Below are 13,141 nucleotides of genomic sequence, written 5' to 3'. Positions count from 1 at the left end.
TGGTTAAGGTGGCAACCTCTGGGTCCCCCCGCTGCATCACGTCCCACGATCAGCTTGTGCCCACCAACTGTAGGATGATAGATGCTGCGGTGCCCTGCAAACATTCTGTTGGCCATGGTATTTGAACCAGGATTAACAGTTCCACTAGAGGTTGTGAAATAGTGAGTCCTCAATTCTACCGTTCTTTCTACCTATATTAGCTGACATTCCTAGAAGAGCATCTCCTAGTCAACCGGGGATTGGCTTCAGTTCTTCCTGTGAAGGCAAGGACTGTTACCCTTCAGGAACCATGCTGGATGGTGAGTTCACAGATGGACCAGGGAAATTAAGGTGCTCACCAGAGAATCTTTGTGGGTGGGAAGGGAGCCAGAAGGACAGTAGGACTCTACTCAGCAGTAGTCAAGGCAACCACGGACTCCTTCCAGATGCCATGGTATCCCAAGATAAGGCTGTTCATCTTTTCGACATGGTGCTCAGTGGTCAGGAGCAGGCTTGGGGCAGAGGTGACAGGCACTAGGGTTGGTGGAGCAGGCTACAATGACACTGGCCACAGGGAAAGGCAGGTCATGAAGTGTCAACTGTAGGGATGCGAGTTATTTGGCCTGCCCCCTTGTATCTCATCATTTCCCGGGAGCCTCCCCAGCTAGATGGCCTGACAGCTGCCTGGCACCTATCTCCAGGGGGTTCCTGCGGCAGCCCCCTGCCCCCACCTCAGTGGGAGTCGAAGAGGCAGGGCAGAAAGAGAAATCTCACGTGGAGATTCCATTCCATTGAACTGTCAGGGTAAATGAAGCGAGCAGATCATCTACTGAGTATTTGTTTTGGTCCAGGCAGTGTTGAAGGCATCTTCCAATGATGTGATGGGGGAGGTCTTTTGCTCCTTCCATTTTGTGTATATAACTGAGGCACAAGAGATTTAGAAAATTGCCCAGGTCTCTAGGTCCTGGTCTCATTCACTCCCCTCTTTCTGCCCTTCTAGGCGGTGTGTGAAGAAGAGCTTCTGCTGGGAGGGGGCACACGTCACGGGGTCAGTGTGGCAGAGTCTCGTCCACCTTTCCCCAGCTTGTATTTCTCTGCGGAACTGGAAAACTCAACAGCTATCTGGCTATATGCCTGCAGGGGCCACTTCTGGGAGCACACAGGTGGAGTGGGGACGTGCTCACGGAGGGGAGAGGCACCCAACAGACAGGGGCACGACTGTCCCCGGGAGCCCTTGGCATCATGGCTCTGTCCCTTACCCTGGACCCCTGCCTGATAGTCCACAAGCGGAGACAGTGCTTCCTTCACACTGCCTGCTCTCTGCCGTGCCTGCACAGGGGTGCTAATTATCTGGCTTGCTAATGTGCCCAGAGGATTAACACGGAGCGTGGGTAATGATGATTTCACTTGATGGATTCAAGGCTACCTTCCTGGGAAAATATTTCTGTTTGCTGGGAAAGCATCTCACAACTGAACAGCACGTGGTGACTAAGGTCTCGGTCATGGAGAACCAAGCACAAATCCACAATGTGTAGTTTATTCAACCTGCTGTTTGTTCGCTCATTCATTCATTCATTCATTCATTCAGCCATTCTGCTTTCCCTGAGGGCCTACCTTGTGCCAGGATGGTCAAGGCCCATTCCCTGCCCTCAGGCGAACGTCCTATTTTTAGAGGGCTGCAGATACATAAATATATACTTTTAATTAGAACTGTCATGAGAGAATTATCTATACTGTGCATGGCGGGGGTGGTGTGTGGCAGAGGAGGGAGGGATTCGTTCCAACTCGGGGGACTGGAATAACTTCGTGAGGAAGGTGGCATTTTAGCTCAGCCTTCAGGAGTAGAATTGTGATAAGGGGAAGGGACAGGTAAGGGCATTCCAGGGCCAGGAGCAGTGCCTTCAAGTCCGGACAGGTGGGCCTGGGATGTGCAAGGTGTGTGCTTGGGTAGCGTCAGGAGCAGGAGGGCAGTGCTTCAGGTGTCGGCTGGAGATTCGCCAGGAGGGGCTGCAGCCTGTCTGAGTGTTGTAAGTCGTGGGGAGCTATTGAGTGTTCTGAGTGATGTGATCACATTTTCTGTTTTTAAGAATTGTGGGTGGCTGCACGCTGGTTGAGCATGGGTTACATAAGAAAGATGTTGCAAAAATATGATTACTGTTCGATTGTTTTTGTTATTATTTAAAAATAAGAGTTTTGCCTTTATTGGCCTCTTACCTTTTATATTTATATTTTTTATTTTTTATAATAGTTTATTGTCAAATTGGTTTCCATATAACACCCAGTGCTTCTCCCCACAAATGCCTCCCACCAAGATCATCACCCCCTCCCCCTTCTGTTCATGGTTCACTTTCAGTATTCAGTAGTCTCTCATGATTTGTGTCCCTCACTCTCCTCAGCTCTCTTTCCCCCTTCCCCTTCCCATGGTCTTGTTAGGTTTCTCCTGTTAGACCTATGAGTGCAAACATATGGTATCTGTCCTTCTCCGCCTGACTTATTTCGCTTAGCATGACACCCTCGAGGTCCATCCACTTTGCTACAAATGGCCAGATTTCATTCTTCCTCATTGCCATATAGTACTCCATTGAATATATATACCACATCTTCTTGATCCACTCATCAGGTGATGGACGTTTAGGCTCTTTCCATGATTTGGCTATTGTAGAAAGTGCCGCTATGAACATTGGGGTACATGTGCTCCTATGCATCAGTTCTTCTGTATCCTTTGGGTAAATCCTTAGCAGTGCTATTGCTGGGTTATAGGGGAGTTCTATCGATAGTTTTTAAGGAGCCTCAACACTGTTTTCCAGAGCAGCTGCACCAGTACTTATGAAGGAAATTGATGAAGACACAAAGAAATGGAAAAACATTCCATGCTCATGGGTCTGAAGAATAAACATTGCGAAAATGTCATTATTCCCCAAAGCAATCTACACATTCAATGCAATCCCCACCAATGTTGCACCAGCATTCTTCTCAAAGCTAGAACAAACTATCTTAAAACTCATATGGAACCACAAAAAAACCCCAAATAGCCAAAATCATATTGAAGAAGAAAACCAAAATGGGAGGCATCACAATCCCAGACTTTAGCCTCTACTACAAAGCTGTCATCATCAAGACAGTATGGTATTGGTACAAAAACAGACACATCGACCAATGGAATAGAATAGAGAGTCCAGAACTGGACCCACAAATGTACGGCCAATTAATCTTTGACAAAGCAGGAAAGAGTATCCAATGGAAAAAAGACAGTCTCTTTAACAGGCAGTGCTGGGAGAACGGGAGAGCAACATGCAGAAGAATGAAACTAGACCACCTTCTTACACCATACACAAAAATAGACCCAAAATGGATGAAGGACCTGAATGTGAGACAGGAACCTTTCAAAACCCTAGAGGAGAAAGCAGGAAATAGCCTCCTTGCCCACAATCTCAGCAGTCTCCTACTCAACACATTCCCAAAGGCAAGGGATTCAAGAACAAAAATGAACTATTGGGACCTCATCAAGATAAAAAGCTTCTGCACTGCAAAGAAAACAATAAAAAAAAATGTAAGAGGCAATGGACAGAATGGGAAAAGATAGTGGCAAATGGCATTTCGGATAAAGGGCTAATATCCAAAATCTACAAGGAGCTCACCAAGCTCCACATCCGAAAAACGAATACTCCAGTGAAGAAGTGGGCAGAAGACATGAGGAGACACTTCTCTAAAGAGGACATCCAGATGGCCAACAGGCACATGAAACGATGCTCAGCATCACTCATCACCAATCAGGGAAATACAAATCAAAACCACACTGAGAAACCATCTCATGCCAGTCAGGGTGGCTAAAATGAACAAATCAAGAGACTATAGATGTTGGCGAGGGTGTGGAGAAACGGGCACACTCCTGCATGGTTGGTGGGAATGTAAACTGGTACAGTCACTGTGGAAAACAGTGTGTAGGTTCCTCAAAAAACTATCAAGAGAACTCCCCTATGACCCAGAACTATTACTGCTCTTCTGTGGGGACACAGAAGTGCTGATGCATAGAGGCACATGTACCCCCATGTTTATGGCAGCACTGTCAACAATAGCCAAATCATGGAAAGAGCCTAAACGTCCATCACCTGATGAATGGATCAAGAAGATGTGGTATTTATATACAATGGAGTACTACATGGCAGTGAGAAAGAATGAAATCTGGCCATTTGTAGCAAAGTGGATGGACCTCGAGGGTGTCATGCTAAGCGAATAAGTCGGCAAAGGACAGATACCATAAGTTTTCATTCATAGGTGTAACAGGAGAAACCTAATAGGGGACCTTGGGAAGGGGAAAGGGGGTGGAAAGAGTTAGGGAGAGGGAGTGAGGCAAATCATGAGAAACTCTTGAATACTGATAACAAACTGAGGGATGAAGAGGGAAGGGGGAAGGGGAAAAGGGTGATGGTCATGGAGGAGGGCAGTTGTGGGGAAGAGCACTGGGGGTTGTATGGAAACCAACTTGACAGTAAACTATTAAAAAAGATAAGAAAAACTCTTCTTGCCCCAGAATCCCCATCATGTTTTTGCTAGGATTTTGTATCCATCATGTCTACTTTCAAAATTGTACTCGACGAAAAACACCCTTGAATGTCTGAGTGTTTTCCGTTGTGGGCATGGGTCATATTTTATTCATCCTCTCATCTTTTGATGACTTTTGGGTGGTGTCTCTATGGCTGCCATGAACACTGCTGTCGTCAAGAGTCGCTGCCCAATTTCTGTCTCTGCCTTGAGTTCCTAAGGAGTATCCGTGTTCTTTCATTAATGGTGACACATGTAATACCCTCATGGCAGATGATTTAAATGGGGGAACGTGGAGGGGTGGCACACTGGAACTTGCTGTATTATCTGTTCAAAGTTTATCTTAAGCGACACCTGCTGCCAAGCATGTCCACTAATATATGAAACTGAAAACACTGTTTCACGGGGAGATCGACATTGATCTCCATTCAAATGGTATAGCTAATGCGCATACATTCATGTACTAGACATTTGTGGACTGTTCAACCTCCTGTGTTGATATAGAAATGCTTCTTAATTTCGGTAGTCATTGTACTCTGATTGACTTAATTAATTTAAATTTGTAGCCATTGAATCATGGAAAAACGTGCCTCAACATTTTATGCTATTCCAGTAATATAGGAGAGTGAATAAAAAAGTTGTTCTTATTTAGCTTATTGTGTGAATTTCCACGGTACCTTCCTCTGTTTCAGTAATAGGGTGTATCCTGACGCTGGAAGAGGAACACACTCTCTCTCCTGTATCACTTGTGTTCCTAGGCTTCCCTTCTTCTCTGCCTTTGACAAAGCACTTCGCTGAGAAATGCAGAGAAATAGAGAGTAAGGTTGGCCTCGTGCTGGCAGAAGACTATAGATCCATTTGTCATATTCTACTCATATTTCAACTTCCACTCTCCCTTCAAACCATCTGCCTGACAAATCTCATGCCTCAAAAATGGACTTAGGGAGATGTTGAGCTTTGGTTTGCATTGAAACCTGCCCACAGCCAGTTGTTGTGGGCAAATACTGTTATTTAGCAGAGACATCAATAGAACACAGTAAAGCACAGTCACCATACATGATGGCCAGGGTTGACATCACAATAAGGATCTACACATGTTCGTGTGTTGTGATGGGGCTACCCTGTGCGCTGGGCGGGAGAGGTCTGTGCTAAGAAAACAATCTAAATCCTAAACCAGCCTCCTGCCTCCGTTTCAGTCTCTGACAGAGAGTGTGATGAATTTTTTTCCCCCCAAATCAAGCCCCAGTGGAAGACCAGGGAATTGCCTCTTTGGCCATCCTCTCCCAGCTTCTTCAGAAAGTCAGCTCACACAGTCAGGGCATTCCCAGTAGCCATCTGACCACTCACATGGACCAATGGTCTGCTTGGCTCTAATGCTGATTCAAAATTTGGGCCATTCCAGACCACGTGTCACACTAGGACTCAGACAAGAATTCTCTTCCCTTCAACCAACGAACCCTAGGTCAGAAGTTCATGGGGATGAACAGGAAAGTTACCGTCTGTGCTGGGGCTTGCTGGCTGAATGAATTAAGTCTATGATGCTCAGTGTCTTACTATTGATCTGAGTAAAACCCAGTGGGGCTGGAATAGTTCTGGCCTCGGGCAAGCTTGGACGTAGTGCCTTCAGGAAACACCTCCTTCCTCCTTCCTTCTCCCACATCTAGTCTTTATTCTGAGGTCTCTTTATCCTATTTAGACATTGTAGGTGCAGAGCGCAAACTCCTGTCTCTTCTTAGAGGGTCCCCTCCTTCTGGACAGCTTGGAGACCCCATCCCAGTTTGCTCTTTGATGGTCATTAGACCGTACATTACTTAGTTGCCAAATATTCATTCGACCAATCCGGTGGCAGGTTCCCTTCCTTGTTGCACTCAGGCACCACCCAGACAGCTCAGGGCCCCTTCCGAATCAACCCAGGAAAATACTTACCCAAGAAATCCCAGTTTCTTTCCTTCTAGAAATGTTGCAGTTTAGACTACTCATATTTATATTCAGATTTTGACATCTACACTGAGAAGAGTTGAGCTCTAATTCCCTTCCCCGTCATGTCCGTTGCTGGGGTGGCATCAAGACTCTTCCGCTCCAATAAGAGCAGTGTGGGTGTGTCTGCTGTGTGTGTTCTCAATAAGACTGTGTACATAATGGGTATTCAAAATAGCACTGATGAATGGATAAAGATGTGGTATATATACACAATGGAGTACAGCATGGCAATGAGAAAGAATGAAATCTGGCCATTTGTAGCAAAGTGGATGGACCTTGAGGGTGTCATGCTCAGTGAAATAAGTGAGACAGAGAAGGACAGATACCATATCCATATGTTGTTACTCATAGGTCTAACAGGAGAGACCTGGCAGGGGACCATGAGAAGGGGAAGCGGGGTGGAAGAAAATTAGGGAGAAGGAGGGAGGCAAATCACGAGAGACTATTGAATACTGAAAACAAACAGGGCTGAAGAGGGAGGAGGAAAGGGGAAGGGGGGTGATGGGCATGGAGGGGGGCACTTGTGAGAAAGAGCACTGGGTGTTATGTGGAAACCAACCTGGCAATAAACTATTAATAAAAAAATAAAATAATATAAAATAAATAGAAGCATAGACTCTGGGGAAAAAAACCAAAAATAGCACAGTTTTCTGTATTGAGAAAGATCTTTATGAAAGCCAGCTCCATGAAAAAATCAAAAGTACAAATTAACTATTAGAGCAAAACAAGATACTACATTTCCTAGGACTCAGTTGAGGTGGAGAGGAAACAAAGGGAAATGTTCAGTAAAAAAGAGCCTATTTGAAAGAACAGAAGTCAGAAAACCAAGAGAATACACCCCAGGAACAACAATTTAGGTTTCTCACGGTGGGGAACTTCTCATCACACGAGACCGCAACAGTCACAGCAAGAGCTCTGCTCACACAGTGACAGCCGGGATGGAGCCCAAGGTGCGTCATCAGAAGTCACCGTGCTGACGGGTCCTAATAGAACTTCGAGTGAAGGCACTCTACAGCCTGCGGGCCCAGCTTGCTCCTGTCTGGCTTAGTGTGTGTCCTCATGGGCAGGAGTGCCATTGAAGACAGTATGTTTTCTTTCAAAACCTGATTCTTAGTCCCACACCATATTCTTCCTGTTTGTAAGAACAAGGATAAGAGAGAAAAAAATGTCCAGTAAAATTTTCAGTTTGGAGAGAAATAAATGGAACATGTGAAGAATAAAAAGATTCCTTTCTTGAGTAGAAATCCCAGCTCATCCCATTTTTGCTATTCCTCATTAAATGGGACACATTTAGGCAAGACAATTCACATTTGTTCTAGAGAGAAAATAAGCATCAATAGGAATGCAATTTTAGAAAGCCATAGTCCTCTCTCAGCACATAACTATCAAGTTATATTTTATCATCATCCCCTATGACCTATCTTCACACTGTATGCAACAGAATCTGTACACTTAATTAACTCTTCTGAACTCCTTGAATATTGTCACTGGTGTGATACATATTCACAGAGCAATTAATAAAGTTAGAATGATTTTATTCTCACGCAAGTGTTCAGTAAAAATATAAGCAATGCTACTTTTGCCTTAATGTATTTATCATTGTGCTTATTGATTTGTTTATTTCAGTGTGTAGTTATTAGAGTGCTTGAGATGGGGAGAGGGTGTGAGGTAGCGACAGAGAAAGGGAGCATGCTCCATGCGAGCACGGAGGTCGACGTGAGGCATAGTCCCAGGGCCCTGGGATCATGGCCTGAGTGAAATCAAGATTCGGCCATTCAACAGATAGAGCGACCCAGGTGCCATTTGCTATATAAATAATGTCTGGTAACAAAACTATAGAATTAAATATGTGTTCTGACTCTTCATTCATCCAATAATTACCACCATCCTCAGCATTTGGCCATGAAAACTCACCACAGGTGTGGAGGTGAGCAGCCACACAAAACACGGAACAAGTGAATATCAACACATAAATGGGTAGTGTTGCCATATTTAAAATGCAGTATGTACCCTTCAAGGAATAGAATGCATGGGATAAAACTCTCTCGATGTGGATTCATCCAAGTACCTAGAAGGAAATAATCTAATGGGTCATGAATGAGGTAGAAAACTGGCATAATACACATGGTGCTCTATTTTCTCCAAGGATTACCTCATTGTGGGTCAACTGGTTGGCAAAGATCTGCTAATATTACATTGCTCTGAATAAAGAATGCTTTCAAGTGGGGAGAGAGCTTTTCTGTATCTAATAACTGGAGTTATCACCAAGTAAAATATGGAAAGTCAGCAAATCTAGGTACAACCGCCTGAAAATGCTTGTTGTGGTGTCAGGGGTACATGGCTCCTAAATGAATACATCCCAAAAGACACCCGGAAATGCGGACACTTGTGACCTCCAGAGGCAGAACCTGAGAGACAAGAGAATGGGACAGGATGAAAACTCTGATGTGAATGTCGATTCTATGATAACATTAGATTTTACAGCAGTAAGCTATTCTTGTTTGCTGACTACTAAAATGTTTTCAAAACATCATCCCCTTCCAATTGCTGGCTGGCAGGTGACACTCACCTGACTTTGCTCATGGGCACAGATTGAGGAATTTGGACAGGGAATGTGGGGATGTATCTTTTCTGTTCTATGATGTTGGGGCCTCAGCAAGGAAAACCCGCTGGCATGAGCTGGAATCCTCTCGATGGGACTCTTTCTCATGTTTGTTCTTAAAACTGCCTTTGGCTGCAGGACCTCCATGAGACCTCCCACTGGCCGAGGCCTTTTCAGTGCAGGTGGGCTTCTTAAAGGTGGAGAGTGAAACAAGTACCTGGTAGGGGCTCATGAATTTTCCCAGCATAAACGTGCAAGTTCACAGCATTGTTTTCAGGACACCTGTCCGTGTCATGTAAGCACAGGTGTCCGCTCTGATCCCAGGGAAGGAAGAACCCCGCCTTTCGCTAGGAAAGCAGGCCAAAGCAACTGCAAGCCAGTCTGTAATCTTGCCACCTGGATAGAACAGTCTTACAGCTTCCTAGCTGTACAACCATTCCAAAGTCTGTGGTGCAGGACATGCTGCCTTTTGGCACAGGGTCAAGTGGAAGAAAGCATCACGCTCAACTCCTGCCTCCACCGCCACGAGCTGTTTTGGAAGGAAACACATTTAGGAGGACTTCCAGAATGGTTCTAGGACAATAAAACCTAATGCGTACGAAAAGCTGTTCCGGCAGGAAATGATGCCCTCCACTGGCACATGAGCCAGGTCTCGGTCGGAGCCCCTTCGCACGGACATCTGCGATGTGCAGCGTCCGCCCAGCAGTTACACTGCACTGAAGTGAAAAATGAAATCCCTAAGGTAAAGGCCAACATCAGTCCTCTAGCTCTCTACTTAGGTCCCTCATGGTAAGTCTCTGCCTTGAACTACAAGTTCTGAGACAGGAGTCTTCACAGTGTCTTGCCATTCTTCCCATGAAATCCTTTCTCTGGACATATTTTATTTTATTTATTTTGTTATTTACTTTTTGAGAAAGGGAGGAGTTGAGGGTCCCAAGCAGCCTCTGTGCTGACTGCAGAAAGCCCGAGGTGGAGCTCGAACCCATGTACTGTGAGATCATGACCTGAGACAAAGTCAGAAACTTAACTAAATGAGACACCCCAATGCACCTGGAAATCTACTTTATAGTTGAAGAAAAGTGCAATTCTCTCTGAATAAAACATTTTTACATTTCATTGGGTTTCTTTAGACCTTAGAATATGATTTACAATATTAGTGAATCCGTGAACTTCAAATAGCAGATAAAATATTTAGTTTTTCATTCCCATACTAAAGTCTTCTGAGCCACACTAGGCCTCGGGTTCTCTCTCCTGGGCCTTCATGACGAAAGTATTCTCCACATGAATGTAGGTGTTATGTAACATGGAAGCATTCTATGACAGGAAACATGAATCCACAATATACTGTGGAATGTAAACAATATTTGAAACAAAGTTTTTGTCCTTCCAATTCTTTTCAGTATAGAAACCATTTTATGGGTATGCATTCAGGCTTTTTCTGCCATTGCTAAAGGAATATGTATTTGTCCATGTGGATGCCAATTTTCTACCAATAAGATGAACTCATATCATCCTGTTCTGCACGTTGTCACTTACAAGAAACCACTAAGGGTATCGTTGTCAATCCATTACACAGTGACCTCACTCAAGTGAACACATGCTCAGTAGTGCAATGCACATCATTAGAAGCAATACATTGTGAACCAGGTATTTTTTTTTATATTCAATTTTGCTATATGTGCATCCTCTACATATTTGTTGACCTATAATGAAGAACTTTCTGTGGATATGGCTTCTAGAAGTGGGAATATGTAGTGTCGATTTTGAATGAATCTAGATGTAGAAGGATCCTGGATGAAGACATAATAGGTGATGACGCTCACGGACACCAGATGACACACCAGGTGGACGGTGTGTGGAACTCCGTGAACATCCATGCTGAGGAAAGGAGGAAGAGAGGCAGCTGGAGAAAAGGGCAGGCTTGAGAGAGAACAGGGGTCATGAGAGAGTTTGGAGGAAATGCTGTCCAGGGAGATCAGGAGGAGCGAATGAATGAAAACATGATGAGGAGAGAGATTCTTCAGGAAAGGTAACCAGCTCAGCCCCTGGTGGGTGGAAAGGAGGACAAATAATTACGACGCACAGAGTCTGGGGAGGCAAGGGGGCTGCCATCATGGGGTTTCAAACTAATTATGTAATTGATTTGCTTTCCTTCTTTTCAAAAACTGTGGAGCATATAAAGCACTATGTGGAGATACAGAGGTCTGGGGCAATTCTTGGCAATAAGAAGGGGAGCGCCGTCCATGAACATGGGTAGCAAACAAATCGGGTGTAGGGAGCGTCAAGTGGGAAGTGAGGTTACTGGAAGAGAAAGCGTGGAGTTGGACAAGGCGGGGCTTCAGGGCAGTGAAGTGGATGTGGAAGGGAAGCAACAGGGGGAGGGAGCCCACTGTCTTCTATAACGCTAAGAGTTTAAGTGTCATCAGGCCAATTTAGTTCTTGACTTGATGGAAAGTAAAAAGGAAGGGGGTAGGTCATAGAGATACTGTCCCCTCGTGTCCGAAATGAAGGTGGGCTGCTGAGTATTGGTGAACAGAAAAGAAACCACATTTGCTCTCTCCCTTTCCCTGCAGGTTCCGGCACTACCTGATCCTCCCAGTTCCTCCTCACTTACCTCACATGATTGATCGCCACTGTTACTATCATAATCCATCCCTCATACCGCCCCCAGGGTCAGCGCAGCTTACTGCCCCGCCTCCAGCAAATCCCCCGGGCTGCTTCCGGTGCGCCGGAATCCCCAGCTGCCTGTGGCTGCAGGTGCCCATGGCCCTGGGGACTATGCCTGCTGTGAATTTAGGAGACTTGCTCTAGCGTGTCCCTGGTTCAGACCCTCCCTGATCCTTCATTGCGAGGATCTTGTTCTGTAATCCATGGGTATGTCTTCTGTCTGGAGTGTATACTCACTCTTTCCTCAGTGTCCTTCAAGTTAAAAAACTGTCTTTTAGAGTTACACAGAGAGTGAAATACAAGTGAGAAGGTAGGCTACATCAGATTTCCTACTGGCCTTTTCATGCTTTCAATCATGTTCTTATACAAGAAAAAAATCGCACCTTTTTGTTTCAAATATGCAGGCATATGCTTCAGTGACTTTGCATTTTTCTCTTTTAAACAGAGACTGCACATGTCTGAAGATGTTTACCCAGCAGTTTTACTTTTGTGCTGATATGAGAATCATCTTCATTATTTGGAGACCTGAATGTCTCAGTCATTTGAATGTCTGACTCACTCAGGTGATGATCTCAGGGTTCCTGAGTTTGGGACTAGGTTCAGTTTCAGTACGGACAGTGGGGAGCCTGAAGACCGCTTCATTCAGTATTTCCTTCTCCCTCTGCCCTACCACAACTCACTCCCTTGCTCTCTCTCTCACAAACACACACACACACACACACACACACACACACACACACACACACCCCCTACCCTAATCTTGGCTCTGATCTTAGGCGTCCTCGATCTTACCTCTGGGGAAAGAATGGACTGAAGACTCCTGACCAGCGCCAAATTCATCAGGGACGAAGCGGGCAGTGGCTATGCCATTTTCGTGTCCGGGAGGGCATTCTAGAAGAGGATCCAGAAGGAAGCATGAGCCTGGCCCACGTGTTCGGGCAACCCCCGAACCTAAAAACCCGAAGCCAGACCCTCACCTCCTGTGTGCCTTCAACTCTCCCGCGGGGGAGATCACTGCACCTCTCACGGCTCGCTGCCCCCCCCCCCCACCGGGATCCTAACCATAACTCTACCCGTGCCTCTCTAACTCTAGAGGCGTCCATCGGGCAGGTGTGAAGAGAAGTGACTTGGGGTACTCAAGAGGCACGGGATCTCTGAGCAAAAAGGCCTGATGTTCATCGTGACACTTTCATGCGAGCTTTGGGCCTCCAGGAGATCCTGAACCCAAACCTCCGCCTGGCCCGCAGAGTTAGCCACTTAGCTGGCCCTCGAAGCCGGCCCCTCAGGCTCACCGGAGCCCTATCAAGCTCCCTCCACTCAGCCCTCGGGAAGGGCCCTGCCCTGCTGTTGGTTCATCCCCGGTCCCCTCCC

The 13,141-nt window shown here is 45.7% G+C and overlaps 1 long non-coding RNA gene across 1 annotated transcript in view; it reads right to left on the bottom strand.

The window, feature by feature from the left end:
• Nucleotides 1-7,147: 7,147 nt before the first annotated feature.
• LOC115281978 overlaps nt 7,148-13,141 on the bottom strand; it is a 6,792-nt gene continuing 798 nt past the window's right edge. The window contains exons 2-3 of the long non-coding RNA XR_003904476.1: nt 12,563-12,661; nt 7,148-7,633 (exon numbers count right to left, since the gene is read on the bottom strand). This is a non-coding gene — a long non-coding RNA (uncharacterized LOC115281978). The remainder of the gene's footprint in view (nt 7,634-12,562; nt 12,662-13,141) is intronic.

Source organism: Suricata suricatta, chromosome 17 (genome assembly GCF_006229205.1).
Source record: "Suricata suricatta isolate VVHF042 chromosome 17, meerkat_22Aug2017_6uvM2_HiC, whole genome shotgun sequence".
Lineage (NCBI taxonomy): Eukaryota > Metazoa > Chordata > Mammalia > Carnivora > Herpestidae > Suricata > Suricata suricatta.
Note: the sequence above shows the minus strand (reverse complement) of the source record. Positions and strands in the feature narration are given on the sequence as shown.